Here is a 19,474-nt window from a genome sequence, read left to right on the forward strand (position 1 = left end):
GTGTATCTGGTTTTATGTGGAGGTCTTTGATCCACTTGAACTTGAGCTTTGTACAAGGAGATAAGAATGAGGCAATTTGCAATGTTCTATATGCTGATGTCCAGTTCAACCAGCACCATTTGTTGAAAATGTTACCTTTTTTTCATTGGATAGCTTTAGCTTCTTTGTCAAAGATCAAGTGACCACAGGTGTGTGGATTTATTTCTTTGTCCTGAATTCTATTCCATTGTTCTACCTGCCTATTCATGTACCAATACCACACAGTTTTTATCATGATTGCTCTATAATCCTGCTTGAGGTCAGGGATGGTACTTCCCCCAAAAGTTCTTTTATTGTTGAGAATAGTTTTTGCTATTCTGGGATTTTTGCTTTTCCAAATTAATCTGCAAATTCCTCTTTTAATTCTATGAAGAATTGAGTTGGAATTTTCATGGGGACTGCACTGAATCTGTAGATTGCTTTTGGCAAGATGGCCATTTTTACTGTATTAATCCTGCCAGTCCATGAGCATGGTATATCTGAGATATGGAAATATTCTGAAATTTTCTTCGATTTCTTTCTTTAGAGACTTGAAGTTCTTGTCATACAGATCTTTCATCTGCTTGGTTAGAGTCACACTGAGGTATTTTATATTATTTGTGACTATTATAAAGGGTGTTGTTTCCCTAATTTCTTTCTCAGCTTATTTATCTTTGAGTAGAGGAAGGCTACTGGTTTATTTGAGTTAATTTTATATCTAGCCACTGTGTTGAAGTTGTTTATCTGCTATAGGAGTTCTCTCGTGGAATTTTTGGGGTCACTTAAGTATACTATTGTATCATCTGCAAATAGTGATACTTTGACTTATTCCTTTGAAATTTGTGTACCTTTGATCTCTTTGTGCTATGTAATTATTCTGGCTAGGACTTCAAGTACTATATTGAATAGGTAGGGAGGTACTGTAAAATGAGCTTCATTAATGAGGGAGGAAAGCTATACTTATTCAGAAGTATAAGGATAAGTGTTGAGAATGCAGTTAGAAAATTATGCTGGTTTAGCAAGTAGTAGTGGTAGATTGTCTTATAAGATCCTTGACCTCACTAGCTAAAAGTAGTTGTCTAGATTTACAATACATTTTGTTTAGTATTTTCTATCCACCAAACATTATGTGAAGAATGGTTTATGTCAGAACTAATAATAAAATTATAGTGAAGAAGGATTTTGTGCAGATTTGTCTCAGTGGCCAGATGTGGTTTGGATTCACTGATACTGCAAAACCAATCACCTACCTATGCATCCAGGCAAACTTTAACAGAGGAATGCCCAGAAGACATGTTCTTGTTTTCATTTTTATCAAGGAGAAAAGTAATTAGAATTATGCTAATGAAATTTCAGAATACCCACCCTATGCTATCAAGCAGAGTTAGAGTTTGTAAGTATTAAATACAGAACAAAATCAGTAAGGCATAGTTGTCATTTAGAGAAAAAATACTATAACTTTCCTTTCTGGAAAGACTATGAAGAGCAGTGTTAACTGAATAGAGAGGACTGTGCAACGTTACTAAATTGCTGACCAATAAAATGACAATGGCTAATCAGATGTACCCAATCAGTGTCACAATTAGGTTGTGTTATATCAGAAACAAGTAAATCATTTAAATTTTCTGTTCCTTTTGTCTGCTCCTACAATTATTACAAAAGACAGTTCTTGTCTTACAGTGCTTTCTTAGCATGGTCTGATTTAAATTTTGCATGTTCTCATGATCATAGAGTTTATGCTTATGATTTAAAGAAATAAATGAATTATTACAGAGAAAGTAAGCTTAAGATTTGTTGTTATATAGATAGCTTTGCTTTCATTCTTTAAAAAAGAAAATCTCTCATTGCTTTTTATAATTTGATTTTCCATTCAAATTTATAATCCAGAAACTCTCTTTTCTCTCTCACAATCTGCCTTGTGTTTTAGCCATAATACTACCTTTATCCTATAGAGGATTAGAAAATGTCATTGCATATATGTGTGGTAATATTGGTAATATTCCATTTTGCTCCTAATGGAATGTGTATCAGGTAGATGTGAGGAGTCTACAGAAATGAATGATATTGAGGATATTGAGAAGGGTCTAGTTAGTGGGTATTTACTCAGACAGGGAATGCATGGAGTGCAAAAATCAGAGTTAGTGAATGATTATAATATTACAACAATATTAGCAGATTTGAGATGGAAAAAATCCAATTGAAAAGCATGAGAAACAAGAATAAACTGATTTATAGAACAAGTCTCATTGTTAGTAAATACAAGTTTGGGAATAATTAAGGGACATATAATTTCAAATCATGATATTGAGGTATCTAAATAGTTATTTTAATTTTGATAAATTTTGAGTCATAGGGCCCTGTTTCTTCCTCAAAATTATGTATCATCCATGGCAATTTATTATTTCATAATTCCAGTAAGTTAATTTTGCATTCACTAACCTACTTTTCATAGACATTGTTTAGTTTGATGTATTGTAGGAATCTGAAGACTGGGATCTTGTACCTATCAACACCTAGGGTTGACTATGTCTGCTCAGTGTTATGATTTTTAGGTTATTCATGGTTTTGAACATTAACAATGGTTTCATCAAACTGAATACCTGACACAAGGTAATTTATTTAGAATTAAAGTATATTTGTTCTAGTCCCTAAATTTTGGTAATATAGGGTCAACTCATTGAGTTCTTGGTTCCAATAGTATGCACTGTGGCTTTATACTCCAGAGTAAGGCCACTATATCTTCAGATGGGAGACCAGGTCAGGAAGATCCACTGCCATCAACTCTTGTAGCAGTATGTGTCCCTTGAGGAAGGTGAGGCCCCTGTAATCTAAACAGCTCCTCTATACTCTACATCTAGACAGCTGCACATTGGAGAACATGAATCCATGACCTATGTGTGAGGCATCCATTGAAATTTAAACGCTGGCATATGGACAGACAGCAATTGTTTATCCTTTCCCTTAATTGGCATTTAGGTCTCATTTTTTAACTGTGATGAATAAATCCTGCTACATTTATGTACAAGTCTATGTGTGGACATATGTTTTCTTAACTCCTGGAAAGATACCAGGAAGCAGAAATGCTGAGTCATATGCTAAGTGTGTGTTTAATTTTGTGAGGTACTGCCAGTCTGTTTTGACAACTTGTAAGACTGTTTTCTGCTCCCCTCTGCAGCGTAGGAGCATTCTAGATCCTCAGCATCTTTCCAGAGCTCTACTGTCACGTGTGTTAACTTCAAACCAATTTAGTTAAGGTTTTGTAGTATCCATTCTTATTTTCATCATTTGCTTTTCTTTGTTAACTATAGAATGTTCATATCATTTTATGCTTTTTTTGTAGTCTTTCATGAACTGCTCAATTTTTCCTAATTTTCAAATTAGGTTATCTGTTGCTTACTTTAAAAATATGTTTTTGAAAGAACAGTTATTTTAAATTTTGATAAAATATAATGCATTATTTTTAAAGATATAGTTCTTATTATATGCAAATATGAGTGTTTAGTCATAGTATATGATATAATTCTGTATGTGTGTGTATGTGTGTGTGTGTGTGTGTGTGTGTGTGTGTGTGTGTTTTAACTGCATGCATGTATATACATCACATGGCTGCAGAGGCCAGAAGAAGATATTGAATTGTCTGGAACTGGACTGAAGGATTTTTGTTAGCTGTTATGTGGGTGCTGGGAAATATGTCCAGGTCAGCTGCAAAAGCAGCAAGTACTTTTAATGGCTGAGCCATCACTCCAGCCCCATATGGAACATATTACCATTATTTTCCTTTGATGCTTCCTATGTATAATTTTAATTTTTTTCTATCTTTAATCATGCCATGGCCATGACATTCTCACTGTAATAAAATTTTCTAGAAAATTCAATTTTTAAAGGTTTGGCTTAATTTTTATTCATAGTAAATATGATAACTATAAAATCTAAGGTATTAGTAACAGTAAACACAATAAAAACCAAATTATTATATCTGAGATATATAATTAATTTTTACAAGTATTTACTGTTAAAAATTAATTTTGTCATTTATAATTGAGAACAATCGTATTAAAAAACTTTCTAAAATTCATTAGTTATGTAGTGTTACTTTTGAATATTTCTTTTAATTTTAGTTTTTCCTTTCAAAAATTCCATGTTTGTGGATTGTATTTATATCATTCCCCACTTCTTACAGACCTCTTTATGTCTACCTCCATTTCCTCTCAAGTTAATGACCTCAGTTTCTTTATTGTTTTATACACACACACACACACACACACACACACACACATGCACACAGAAACACACACACATACATATATGAAAATTTGTTAGATATGTAAGCATTTCTGTCTAAATCTTTAGCCATTGCATAGGAAAAGAAATAAAAGGTAGTAATATAATTTGCTGAACTTATTTAAAGGTAGTTCATATTTGTTTCTCATAACACAATTTATACTCAACATGAAAATAAAAATACAATAAAAATAAAAAAGAAACATAGCATATAATCATACACCAAATTTTTATTTAAATTTTGTTCAACTTTATTATTTTTTCCTGTCATCACTTTTATAACTGCCATAAAATTTTAAATTACTTGCATTTTTACCACTATTATCAATATTTCATAATAAAGTTATCTAAAAATGTTATTGATTGCTTTCTGGAGAATGTCTACATACTCTTTAATAGAATCTAGACTATGAGATCAGTTTTTCAAGTATATAAATGCTTTTCATATAGATATTTTTTGTGATTTTTCTGGGAACCTAATTGATCAGGTCTCATTACTACTATATGATAATGTTCAACTCAAGACTATATTTATAATATCATTTCTGATTTATCTAGTGATTAATTACAATCAGATACTCTGTGATTTTTTTTTCTTTCGGAGCTGGGGACCAAACCCAGGGCCTTGCGCTTGCTAGGCAAGCGCTCTACCACTAAGCTAAATCCCCAACCCCTGTGTGATTTTTAATAAAAAGCTAGCATAAAAATTTTAGTTGCCTAACTGAATGATGAAATAATCAAAAATCTGTTTCCCTAGCATAACTTATTCTATATAACACATTGCAACTTTTGTAAATATTTCCCTTTGCATTTCAAAAGAAGAAATACAAAGTTAAAACTGTTAATTTCTCATTCATTGCTGGCATGGTCACCATGTCCTAGGGCTGTACTGTGCTTTTAATCCTTCTTTAGTTCAGTTTCTGACATACAATTTTTTTTTATTAACTTGAGTATTTCTTTCTTTTTTTTTTTTATTAACTTGAGTATTTCTTATATACATTTCGAGTGTTATTCCCTTTCCCGGTTTCCGGGCAAACATCCCCCTCCCCCCTCCCTTTCCTTATGGGTGTTCCCCTCCCAACCCTCCCCCCATTGCCGCCCTCCCCCCAACAATCTAGTTCACTGGGGGTTTAGTCTGACATACAATTTGTTTCACTTTTATTGTACCTGTGTAGGACATGCCTATGTATCTCTTTTATAGAATGTGATATGACCTCAAAGACAACTTCCTGGAAGCTGAGACTTGTTCTCCTTCCAGTTGCCATTAATGCTTTTTAGTTAGGAGGACTGAGCATGCTGACCGCACCTCCCCTGACATCAGAGCTTCTGTTGACTCAGAACTGACTCTGTGCTAAGCCCGCAACTCATGGCATCTTGTTCTCTTCTCTATCTTCTAGCATCTCTATGGAGAATTGAGAATTATATAACAAAAATTTTATGTTCCACTACTCAGATCTCGTAGCTGGCCTGTCATTACGCTGAATAAAAGCCAAAGTCTTTACAATGGCTTACCAGATTTTGAGCTGGCGCCCTGAAGTCATTGTGACTAAATGTTCAGTGTTCTCTCACACACATGCCTCCCCTGTGTCCTGACTGCTCCGGGACCACAGGCAGTATTTTTCTACCCATGGGCCTTTTCCTTTCTAACTGTTCCTTCTGTATTGTTATTTTTTTTACACTCTCATACTCTTACTTTCTTCACACTTTATCCAGATGTCACTGACACAAGTGGCCTCAAAGGCCACACCTTAAGTGCCTCTTCCTCCTGTACTCTCTGAGTTTCATTGTTTACCATCAATATTTCCATATCTGACATATTTTACATGTTATTCCCTCTATTTATTCTAATCGCATCCGTTGCTGAGAATGCCAGAATGAAGGGAGAAACTTCATGATCACTTCTCTAAAATGGCCACTGTGGAAGAATCTGCAGAGTGAGAATTCAAATTTTGTTCCCACAATAACACACTACTGGAATGAATTGTTCCAAGACTCCAATGAGAAGTCTAAATTTCCTTCAGTTTGCAATTATATAGTATTAAGAAAACTGAATACATTACCCCGTGGAAAATATTTCAAGGAAATTTGCCATAATCTGACATTTGAAGTATCATCTAAACAAAGAAAATGATCTTAATATAAACAGGGTAAATATCACATATGGCAAATAAAAATAAATAATTATTGTTGAAGAGTATTACATGAAAATTCCCGAATTGTTGTAAAACTAGAAAATAACTTTATTTGGAAAGGGATCTCTGTAAACATAATTAGCTGAAGCTGGAGGTGTCATGGCAGCGGAATAGTACCTAAGTTAAAACTCCGAAGAGTACACATGACACTCTAATTCTGGACTCAGTGTCAAGAATTGAGAGAATCTTAGTAGTTTTCAGCCACCAAGTTTATGTTAATTTCCTGTTTATTTGTTTGTATGTTTGTTTGTTTGCAGCCGTAAAAAACTTATTGATAATCTGAAAATTCTTATATTTTTCAAATGAAAATAGACCTGCCCCAAATCATATGATGTTTCATTCTTAATACTGAGAGGGTTTTTTTTTCTTTCTCTTTTAAAGATACAGCTATAACCTCATAGTCTATAATTACAACTTCAGAATAGTTGAATGAAAAATGTTTTTGAGAAACTATAAGAATAAGAATACATTAAGAGAATCTCATCCATATTTGAAAAAAGTGAAATATTGAGAATATAAACATCAGACACCTTTTGTAGTAGGTTGCTCAGTGTCATATTGACTCGTTGATGTTCTTCTCGTGATGAAAATGGATTACAGAGGATCTCCCCTAGACGTTACCCACCTCCTCTTTTCTGATATAATTGCCTTGTAGTGGGATCTAACCTTGGTGCTTTATTGGATCCTCACTTTGCTGTACATGGTAGCTGGCTTCTATGCTACCAACTCCTGTGACCCTGTGTGCTTTCTCTCTGTGTGCATTTGTCCTTCATTCCATCACATCTCCGTATCACATCCTGTTTTCTATTCACTCAAATCACAATTTAAGTCCTTCTACAGGCTATTTAAAACTATTTAAACAACTTTCTTTTTTTGATTTATGACTGAAGCACTCAAGAAATATTTGTTGATCATCCGCTCTTCTATAAATGAAACTTGAAATATCAGTGAACAAACACCTTTTTAGCTTGACTGCATCAACGGACTATTCAAAGGTTATTGGGGATGAATGCAATTTCACTTATGTTGACTGAGCAAGCTCTATATTTCTAATACAGAATCATGACAATAGTTAATAATACCCTCCTGTGTCTGTGACATTTGCTAAAAGAATACATCTTAACCACACCGATTCCATTTCACAACAACAACAACAACAAAAACAACAACCAAACCTCAAAACCAGGCAGCTGTGAGAAAATAGGTTTGTTAATTATCTTGATATGGTTATCATTATATACTATGTACAAGTATCTTAGCATCGTATTGTATATCTTAAGTTTTTATCTCTAAGTTATAGCTTGATGTGTTGGGGAGAAAAGAAAAAGAAAAAAATATCATATTACAATGTTCTTTTCCTGATGTCTAAGCCATACATAATGCTGTACCTACTGTTTGCCTATCTGGTTTTAATTTCCTCATAGCCTTTACCTTTTCCTGCCTCAAAGTTTGTCTTAAATATTCTCATGTTTCTCTGCTTACCTCTTTAAAATATTTGTTCTAAGTCTCATTTGACATTTAACGCTTTGTACCTAGATGTAAAATGTTTGGAAATGGTAGGTGCATATTAATTAGTCAATTTTATGGCAGAATGAGATGCTAGCCTAAAGTGGATAACCTTTGCCTTGAAACCACTGAAGGTTTGGTTCTACTTATCACCAGGAACCACTGTCTGTTAAATATGTTCTCTGATATTCATTCAAGCTTCATAAAGCTTAGGTGTCTAATTTTTCTATACTAAATTTCTTTGCAATCAAGTATTAATTTAGCAGAATATAATATTTGTTATACTTTAATTAAGCTAGTAAAATGATTCTTCTGTAAACAATGGCCTATGATCGATTCATAAAAGGTGGGTAAGTTAAACATTTGTAATCAGCAGTGCAGGTTCGAGCACATAGGTCATTGTGAAAATTCAGATTTAACTTTTATCAGAAAAACATTTTTATTGTTTTTTTGTTCTTTTTTTACATTGGTATGTTATATATGATTGTTTACATTGAGAAACAAAGTAAATATAAATATACCAATTTCAAAGTATTGATTGGTTAGTTACTATAGAACACTTGAAACTTCAAAAACATTTACAGTTCAGAACATTTTGAGAAAAATTAATTACATGGAAATATGTGAGTTGATAATCCAGTACTTACCAGAAATGGCGTGGAAGTAAGAGGCTTTAAAATTCATTGATGTGAAAGTATTTAAAATAAATTTGAATTTGGGTAGGATAAATTAATGAAATTTTCTCATTTCAATATTATTTATGACATACACCTTCTGGACTAACAGATCATGGTGGTCTGTATTGATGTAAAGACCATCCGTGTATGTTCTTTAACACTGTGTGAATGTTCTTTAAAACATTGTTCTCATCAATATAAGAGGATATTTCTCTTGGAGAAAGCATTGAGCATAAGTACTGCACTTTAGATAAAAATGCAAGTATAGTAAACTATTTTTCATGCTCTGCATAGTTTGACATAATTTAAGTATACTTTTTGATCCATTCCTGTGCCAATAAAAGAATACTCCCAATAATATTCAAAGTATAAATGGTGCTTTTCTGATAGTAAATAAGTTATTGTTTTATTTTGGTTTGAATATCTTGCTATTTAAATCATGAATTGGATTCATGAAGCCCGCTCTAGAGTGTTCTTGACATACCCCATGCCACTCTACTGAAGACAGCTAACTTTCCTTCTCACAGAAGCACCAATTTAAATATGTTCTTGGCTAGTGTTGGGATTTTTGTGCCTACTTCTTCTTCATGCTGGGCTTTTGTCCGTCTTCAGGTTTTGCAGATCCAGTATGTCTTTGCACAATTTCTATGAGTTCATTTGTATGTGGCCCTCTTTTGACAAGGAAACACAGTTTCTTTGAAGTTGTACACTCACACAGCATTCCCACCTTCTGTTCTCCGTATTTCTCTGAGCCTTGAGGGGAGGTGTGTGATAAAGACATTTATTGATGAATGGTCCAAAGTCTCTCACTCTGCAAATTTTTCTTGCTAAGTGTGAGTCTGTGTTAATTAGCCTGAAACATCTTCATTTCATTTAGCATACTCTCTGGGATCAAGAATTGCTTCCAGGAAAGAGGAAATAGAGTACTGCAACTGGATACAGGGGAAATTGTAATAGGAGGATGGCATGAGAGGAGAATGAGACAGACAGTAAGGTAGAAGAGGGAATAAGGGGAAGGACACTTAATACTAAAGGCCTTTGGAAAACCATATGGGAATTGACTCCCTGAGAAGCTTTCTAAAATATATACACATGTAAAATGTGTTTACATGAAGGTATGGAGGTACCATAATAGGATAATAAAGCCACAAATAGATATCATATACTATCATATAAAAATCACCAATACTAGGAATGGGCTACATATTTTTAAGTTGTTGACTCAAATCTTACAAATATTATAGGTTATTACTCATGTTACTGCTTTCCCTCCATAACCTGATGGTAAAACTCTATTGCTGAAGATACCATGCACTTCAGTAATTAATCCACTGTAGTGGTCGTTTCCTCTGAGGAAGCAGGGAGTCTACTTATGACAAAAAAATAAACAACTCAAAATAGCTTTAGGATGTTCCCCCAAACTGACCAAATTTATTAGACATCTTACTTACCAACAGTAAACAGTCAAGACTTCTGACAGTCACTCTCAGAGAAATTATGCTGCAAGGAAAACTCTCAGAGGACTTCAGCTTCAAAGAGGACCCTGAGCCCAGTCCAGCAGTCACTGAGAAGAAACAACCAGTTAAACACCAGAAAAGTGCACTTCCCAGTCTTTTGAGTTTCCTGCAAGCTGTACAGTGTGCTCTAGGCTTCTGGCTTATTTGTGCTATCATTCATGCTATGGTGGGCTTTGGTAATGCAGCTGTCTTTGGATCAGTCACATTCCTGCAAGTAACCTTTCACCATATTCCTATAAGTAACTGCGACAAAACTCAACTGGTTCACCAAATGGGACTTAGGTAGAATTCATACTTTGACCTGTTATAGGTTCCCCATATGGAATGAGTAGATATTTCTGTATATTGTGTCTTCCCAGGAAAAGTCTGGTACAACCACTTGTATCAGAGGAGATACATGTAATCATTAATTTTACCCAGGTAAGAACCCTGTGAACAACATTCCTGAAAGATATGCCTAAGGGTCCACAAGTTGAACAAATGTTATGGGAGCAACCAATCACTTTTGCTTGGGATCCAAGGCTAGGTCCATGATATAGAACTTGCAACTGACAATATAATAATACCAAAATTCTTAGAGTATTTTAGGAGCCTTCACATTTTAAAGTTGAAAATACACTTTCCAGTTTTTGAAATTCTAATGTTTCTCAAGAAGACACTCATAGGTGCTACCAAATGAGCTCTCTCCTGGAAACTCTAGAATGATCAGGACTTTCAATCCTGAGAATTACCACATAATTCACAATTTTTCCTTCAGTCACACTTATTTGGAGACAGTACATATACCTGGCAGTACATATACCTATCATGTTTGATGACAGTACATATACCTATCATCATCTGGGAAAATATATTTTATATTCCTTCAAAAAAGTTTGTTTCAATTATTACAGCTAAGTTTCCCATAATATTACAAATCTCATGTAATATGTAATCTAACCTAAATTTTGACAGATGCAAGAAGGTAAATCATAGTCAACACGATCATAAAATACATCTTTAATTGCTGTGCTTGTTGGTTCTTAATCAGAACATTCCATCTCCTTAGTTCCTGACACAGTATAGGAATAGAGAGTGGAATGGCTTCTCTTTCCATTCTGGCTAAAACTTTAAACTGGGAAGGGGGATAACATTTGAAATGTAAATAAATAAAATAGCCAATAAAGAAAGAAAGATACTATATGTAGCTGAAGGGAGAAAATTATTAGCTAAATCTAAATGTAAAAATAAATGCAAAAAAGAATTTGCCTGAGTCACTCTGTCTATGGGAAGTCAACAGGGTTATGCGTCTGTTGTTTATCTTCTTCCTTTGTAAGGGCTTTGGCATTCATCTTAGACTTTTATATCCAAGATTCCTCATTTTAATAACAAAGAGTACTTTCTTCATGAAGTTATTTCCTGGTTAAGTTATATTGCATCTGCGGAACATTTTGTACTTTAGTATATGATGTGCTCATTTTTATTTATTTGCTATTTGACTGACAAATAGCGATTGTAGATATTTATCAAACACAATTTGAGCTATTCTTCTATCATTTTGTTTTAGATTTATATTACTCTTACTACAGTCATCTAAGGAAAGCTTGCATGTAATTATTAAAAACTAATTTATATTTACTTTTTATAAAATTTCCAAATTTATTAGCTTTGAATTTTAAGTATGGGTATTTTTGTGAAGCTTGTTATTCAGTTCACCACATTTGGTTAAGTAATGTTTAAGATTGCTGAAGGGCAGAGGATCAAAAATTGATGTGGCAATAAAAGCTTCCTTACTTTTGAAAAGATCAATATATGTAAGTGAACAAGAGGCACTAAAGACTGAATATTCAGGACTGAATTATAATAGATTCACATTTGGGGCCTGAGATTATGTTCTCTGTCTAAGCTAGTAACTGAGTGCGTATCTTCTTTCTAATACCTTTTTGTAGTACTCATCAATTTTAATAGATATTGACATGCTTGAATGCTTAAAAGGGCATTCAAGGGTTGAGCTATTTATTCAATAACAGTTTTGAAAATACAAAGGCAAATTATAATCATTCTCTGGTAGAATCTTTGTACATAATATCATATGCACAAATAACATAGTTGTTTTATGATTCTAAACATTTTTCGATCTTATTAGAGACAAAGTGAAGCTGGTAAATGTAGAGACGTGCAGTGTCAGCTTTTAATTGAGTCGTAATTTTCTAGGAAAATATACAAAAGTTGTTCAGATTTTTAAAACTGATCACAGTTCTGTGAAAAGTGACTCGAAGATAGACCATCTTCTCCCACAGGTTTTCATTTTTGTGACTGAACTTGATGGAAGGTGATGGAGTTTAATTTTGTGCAGGATGTGATGGTATGTTTTGTTAAATGATGGATGTGCAGAGGTTCCAGCCAATGTAGAACATAAGCTTTATGGGCAACATGCTGAATTACCCTTTCGGCACATCATGGGGTAGCTTGTGGGTACATGATATGGTCTTACCTGCCAAGGTTTAGGAACCCTCATACCTGTTTGAGAGCAGACACTATTGGAACTCCAAGATCAAGCTGCTGGTACTGTAGTCAAATCATTGTCACCAATATTGAACTTTTGCTTATAAGTTTAAAATCAGTGGGATGCCATGATTTAAAAGAGCAGGGCTTTAAGGTCAGAGATGAACTTAAGAAGTGTAAATGCTGAAAACTGACAAGTGGTTGGAAAATCAACCAGTAGGAAGTTACTGTCGTAACTTGTAAGTAAATCTAATGGTATCCTGACCCAGTAAGTGGTGGGTCAGTCAGGTGATAGAAGGGTTGATAGATGTGGAAATAAAAGATTTAGAAGGGCTAATGGATATAGTTTAGAGATGGTGGAAATAGTTTGGGGTAAACCAGTGGACTTGTGGGATACCTTTCCTCTCACTGAACAGTTCTGTGGAAATTAGTGGTCTTTGCTGAGATTGAATTAAGTCTTAGATATAGTGTCAATGCTTTCTCTTCAAGAGATTCATGGAAAAGTGGTGAATGTGCAGGTCACATCTTCTTCTGAAGCTTAGAGAATTGTGTACTAACCTTACAACACTGAAAACTGTCATTATTAGGCAAGAGTAGTAGAAATTTCCTTTGTCTGGGGTGATGTTTTAGTTGGTGAAGTGCTTGCTGTACAAGCCTGAAGACCAGGATTAAGAATCAGGCCCTTAGTTTCCATATACAAAGCTGCTATGTATGGTTGCATTCAGGGATACATGGAGCTCACTGGGTAACTGGTCCTGTCATCTTGGCAAGCTTTAAATTCAGTGAGAGACCCTACCTCAGGATTCAGACCTCCGTAAGCATGCAAACATATGTGCCCATTTACAAACAAGATCATATACTATATACTTGTACAAATAAAACCAATGAATGCATTTATAAAAGATCAAAAATGTTATTTCGTATAGAATCTGTGGATAATTGTACACTGGTATAATTTCAATGTGATTAGAAAAAAGAAGGGGGTTTCCTGTGGGCTAAGAGTTAAACAAGGGGGTTTCCAAGTTTGGTTTCTTATGGCTCTGACTACTCATGATGGTAGTTAGAATATCTTGGTTATTGAGAAAATTTCAGGATAAAGTGGGCAAGCCACTAACTCATTTGACAACTAAAGAATTTTTTTTATCTGTTACATGTGTTGTGTTTTTCCATGATGCTTTGCGTTGAAGTATTTAAAAATGTGTACATTAAGGGGAAGATATTCTGATATATTATTAAGTAAGAGAGTTTTAGCCTACAGTTTCATAAATGATGATTTAGCCATGATGGGCAAAAATCATACTTATATCTCAGATTATTTCTATAGAGAATAAATAATGGACTGATCACTGTATAATAACTGAATATTTAATCTTATGCAAAGTCTTTTTTCTTCCATTTTTATTAAATTGGGAATTTCTTAATTACATTTCAAATGTTATCCCCTTTCCCTGTTTCTTGTCCATCAGCCCCCTAACCCCTCCCCCTCCCCTTCTATATCGGTGTTCCCCTCTCCATCCACCCCCCATTACCACCCTTCCCAACAATCCCCTACACTGGGGTTCCAGCTTTGGCAGGACCAAAGGTTTCCACTGGTGCTCTTACTAGGCTATTCATTGCTACCTATGAATTTGGAGCCCAGGGTCAGTCCATGTCAGTCTTTGGGTAGCAGTTCAGTCCCTGGAAGCTCTGGTTAGTTGTCATTGTTGTTCTTGGGGTTGCAAGCCCCTTCAACTCTTTCAGCAAAATCTCTGATAATTATAATTTTTTTGAAATTCAGTAATTAGAAAGAATAATGGATGATTGATACTGTGATTTGTCCCTTCTCCTTTGAGTCTTACAATGTAATGTAAAAGGTTCTCATTTCAGCTTTCAGAATGTTGTAGAGTACCTGGCATGGGTGCGAGTGGACCATATTCAGTAGTATTGTGTCTGAGATGATATTATAGATATCTTTCTTTACCTACTTTTATTATAATATGTACATACAACATAACATATAGCATATAGCATTTCACTAAATATGAATCTTACACTGGAATGTTTTTGTGAGATTGGTGAAGAATCATGTCCTTTGTCCTGATCTCAAGGATGAAGGTGTACACACAGAGAATATACACTTTCCTTTACAATCTTGGAGGGCATTTTCAGCATTCTAATATTCTTGCAGCCTGACAACACTAACAAATGTCTTCTTGGAGATATTAACATTTCTTGTCTCACATTTTACTACAATCCAAGAGAAAGAACACAATCCTAAATCGAATAATTTTAGGCAGGTGAAACATTAGGAATCAAAGTGGCAGGCACAGAGGAAAGTTATATGGCGAAATAAAACTTTATGATCCATTTGCTTCGATGGAAATGCCCTTGGCTCATCTTCGTAAGTAAACACTGCTAAATTTATTTAAATATTGATCTGTTTTCAGTAAAATGAATTTCAAAATGCCAGAGTTATAAATGTATCCAAAGCAGTTTTGAGTATGATACAAACTGCAAAGTGCTGTTTCACAAATCTCTAAGTAGGTTGCTGATAACTGCAGATTCTTCTGGAAGTTCAGCAGTCATCTATCAGTGAGTTCGTCCATTGTAATCAGTGAATCCCAGAAGAAATAGTGACAGGAACAGAGCAGGTTTGCATAGCATCTGTCAGTATAGATAACTACCTTGTTTTATAGGTGAGAAGCTTAAATGTCAAAACGATAGCATGGAGCCTGTCTAAAGTCTGCATTCTGTCTCCTTTGAAGAGGTATCACAGGACCGGAATTTTTAATTGATTTTCAGAGATGTGTAATTAACTCAACAAAATGTGACTAACTTTTATTTTCCATGAATGTTTATAGAATGTGTAACTTATATATTCACATAACAAATAACAGGTTCTTTTTTATTCTTAAAAGTATATAATTTTAAAATGAAATATTATTTCTACCTCTTATTTCTTTCTCCAGCTGTAAATGCATCTCTTGCAACATGTCTTTTTCCTGATGTTATATCTTCCTCTAATTTTCTTTTTTGAGAACCCACTAAGTCCCATTAGTGCTGTGCATATGTTCATGGATCTGGGGCTTTCCTCTGAAGCATAGAAACCTATCAGTGGAGATGCCCTTTAAAAAGAATGATACTTTATCACCTAGCGGCTGCCCATTACCAAAAGCTCTTCATTAACTTATGGGCCCTGGAGGCACCTCCCCTGTATGTCAAGTTTTTGGATGAAATAACTGTAGCTCTTAATCTATCTGGAGAGAACATGAAATTTATTCTATAAGAAGTTCTGACATTTTCTGTGTTCGACTGCTGACAGTTTTTAAGGCAATGTAAGTATTTGAAATGCTGAGAAGTTTATTAGCATTGAAAAACAAAACCGAAGATAGTTTCATTATTCGCTGAGAGAAAAATTTGCTTACTTATACATAGAAATAATCCAATAAAACCAACCAACACACCAAAACACAAACAACAGCAAAAGAAAACAAAACAGATGACTAAGTAAAGTAAAACTGAGCAAAACATTTAAAGAGGGAAGCTTGAAATATATCTGTTTTGTTTAAAAATTGACTGTCTGTTACCCAGCGTCAAATACGTTATTAATTATGAACAGGAAAGTTGTATAGATTTTTAAGCATTAAACGATACATTTGCTGTGTGAATACAAATTCCGTTTTAATCTTTATTAATTTCAGGCTGAGATGGAATTTCCAAAGGATTATTTTGCATGTTATTATAGTAGTTTGACAAAATGTAATTGTGAATGTTACTGAACATTATGAACGTTTTCATGTCCAAATTTCTCCTTTTCTTTTATGAAATATATGCAGTAAAATCTATTAAGATTTAAAATAAATGTTATCATTAATGCTGATATTTGTTTAGAAATCCTTATTCATTGGATATAACACACAAACCTACACTTTGAAAATACGACAATTTAATTCCCTTCCCATCGCTCCCTACACTTAATGTTTGGGTTGGTTGGCTTTCCCTGAGAGAATTAGCCTGTAACTATATACCCAAGTGTCAAATTGATGCTTATGTGCACAGTAATGAAAGATTTAAGCTGTAAACATTTTCTCCAGACCTGATTTCTAAATATAACTAACTCAAAGGAGATTTCATTTGCATAATAAAGTAATAAACAAAGAATTCCAGTGTAATTTATTTCATTGCAACCCTTTATGTCCTTGGCATTCTGTTTTAATTTTAACACCCATTTAACATGTGCCAGCATAGTCTAAAAGAATGAACATATTTCATGCTGTGCCCTTTGTATTATGCTACATTGGCAGTTTCCGGAAAGGTGCCACTTCCCTTGTTCCATTGAGAGGAAATATTATTGTTCTTCCCAAGGAAAGGGACAGATAATGTGAGAAAGGGACAGGTAAAGGTTTAATACTCTCAAAGAATTATAATGTCTTCTAATGCTTAGCTTAAGGAAAACATGATCGTATTTGATTGCATACATCAGTCTTAATTTAAAAGTTTTAATTTTACAATAAAATATTTCTTAAATAAAATCCACTGAATGATAACTTTTATTAGTGATGGACTCAGCTTTCAGGTTGAATAGTGTGTTTTATTGTTAATCCACCTTTCTGGGAAGATGGCTTTTCAGATTTTCAGTTCAGTATCTCAGAATTAATCAGAAGTAATGTAAAATCTGAAATGAATCTGGATTTATAGAAATCAAAAATTATTTTTTGTAATCAAACAGACAATTCACGCTATTTATCATGCATAACCAGTCATGCATGTGTATTTTGTTCTATGATTTTGAAATATATTTAGATGATACCTGAACATGTATGTAATAGCAGCTGTACAAGACTTTGACATCCCAGTGCAAGACAAATGCTTCTATGCAGTTAAATTTAGCAAAATAAGAAGCTGTTCTTTTTCGTATTATATGAAAATTATTAGCACTGTGAAAAATCAAACCTTGAATTTCCAATGGACAGTTATGCATTGTTTAAATAGTTTTGTCATTTAATATGCATTTTATTAAATATATTTTATAAAATACAAAGTTTAGCAATTTGTGCATGGTAGTGTGTTTAGACACATTGGACAGCCGTGTAATCAGCTTGACCCCAACTTTCACCTTGGTCTCTGGAAATAACAGTGCTGCTAGGAACTACATTTTCTCATGCTATGTATCATTGGTAATTACCCACTATTTTGATTTTCCCCATTTTATTTCGATCAGTTGTTATTATCAGGTTCTGCCATCTCTTTTGTAGCAAGAACTGCTATTAATCCTGCCCAGTTCATTGTTCTTTTATTGTATTTTCATCTCTGCACAGACTTCTCTAGTGAAATATGCATATTTTGTCAAAAATTTATCTAGTTTCAAATTCTTTGGCTTTCTGTTGAGGAGGATAATTAACTCTTCAGCACACTGGAACCTTTTAGCCACAAAAAAAGTTAAAATGATTGCATCCACTTCACAGGACTAAAATGGAATTCTTTGAATGAGATGTATAAGCAAATCATAAACTCCTAACTGAACACTAGCTAAGGCTTTGGTTGTTGCTTATAGGGCAAGACACATTGAATTCTGTTTCTTGGATAACCTGGAATTTTGCTACTTATTTGCAATTTTCTGAAGGAGAGTCAGTTTCCCTAAGGACTCCCTTTTTTAGCCTTAGTCCTGTCTCTTGCAGAGACAGCTCAAATGTCATTGTGTTTTGTTAGTATCCTGCCAGGTGTTGTCCTCTTCACCCAGGAAGACTGGAAACACAAGTTGTGAATATTTGAGTTGGGTAAGAACTTGTCCATATGCTCTTCCTCATTTATACCACGTTTGCTGCTAAGGTTGAATTCTCTCCTGAAGTCCATCAAACACAATTCCTTGCACATAGTCACTTAATAATGTATGGGAACATAGGAAACATTAAGTGAGTTGTGCAATAAATTAAAAAAAATTGTTTATTGCAGTTTAACATTAGCAACTTTAATCCGCTTACAACAACTTTGCATATTAATAGTGAAATCACAGATCATGAAGGGTCTCACTCCAGTCACTAGCTGATGTCACATGCAAGACGTTCAGGCATTATTTGCCTGATGAGGTTTCCTGTTTCATTATTTATTAAAATGTTTTTCAATAGGAAGTGAAATGAGGAGATGCCTTGCCACGCTGTGTTTTATTGGAAATCTTTGGCTGCATTTAGTTTCGCTGGTGTAAGTGGTTACGTGAGCTTGGAATGCTTGTCCAGGTCAGAGCACAGTTACATTTGGATGCCAGTTGTAAAGCTGGCCCTTAGCCAGATGCATAAGCAGCATCTGTATAGAAAGCAACGGGAAATTGCTAGATGGTGTTTCCAGTGCACAAGTAAAGAAACACTGGACAGGGGCCTGTTTGATCTGGCAGCATAATAATCTTAGCCTTGTGACATTGCCTATTTTCCAAATCATTATCTAACACATGCTTTGTAGAGTAAACAGTAGGTCTGTAGAGGAAAGGTACAGGTACATGCACAAGCAAGTAAGTGCATCATGCTCGTCTTTGTGTAGATTTGTACCAGTTCCAAGTTTTTACTTTGGATATCCCAACCAGAGGAAACCTTATCATTCCCGAAAGTATACAGGACTTGCTTAAAGGAAGAAGAATGAACTAGAAGAAGAAAGGCTAGAGATAGTACACTTGTCTAACAACTGTGAAGCTGTAGGTTAAGTCTTTAGTACTGTAAACAAAATGAAAAGATAATAAAGATCATACAATGATTAGAGTGCTTGCAAATGAGATATTCCCATGTAAATTTGATCTTATGTATAGTACTGGTGACTGATAATATTAAACACT

The 19,474-nt window shown here is 34.2% G+C and overlaps 1 protein-coding gene across 11 annotated transcripts in view; it reads left to right on the top strand.

Annotated features, from left to right (window-relative positions):
- Galnt13 (polypeptide N-acetylgalactosaminyltransferase 13) overlaps positions 1-19,474 on the top strand; it is a 657,006-nt gene that overhangs the window by 82,049 nt on the left and 555,483 nt on the right. The window lies entirely within an intron of this gene.

This window comes from Rattus norvegicus, chromosome 3 (genome assembly GCF_036323735.1).
Source record: "Rattus norvegicus strain BN/NHsdMcwi chromosome 3, GRCr8, whole genome shotgun sequence".
NCBI lineage: Eukaryota > Metazoa > Chordata > Mammalia > Rodentia > Muridae > Rattus > Rattus norvegicus.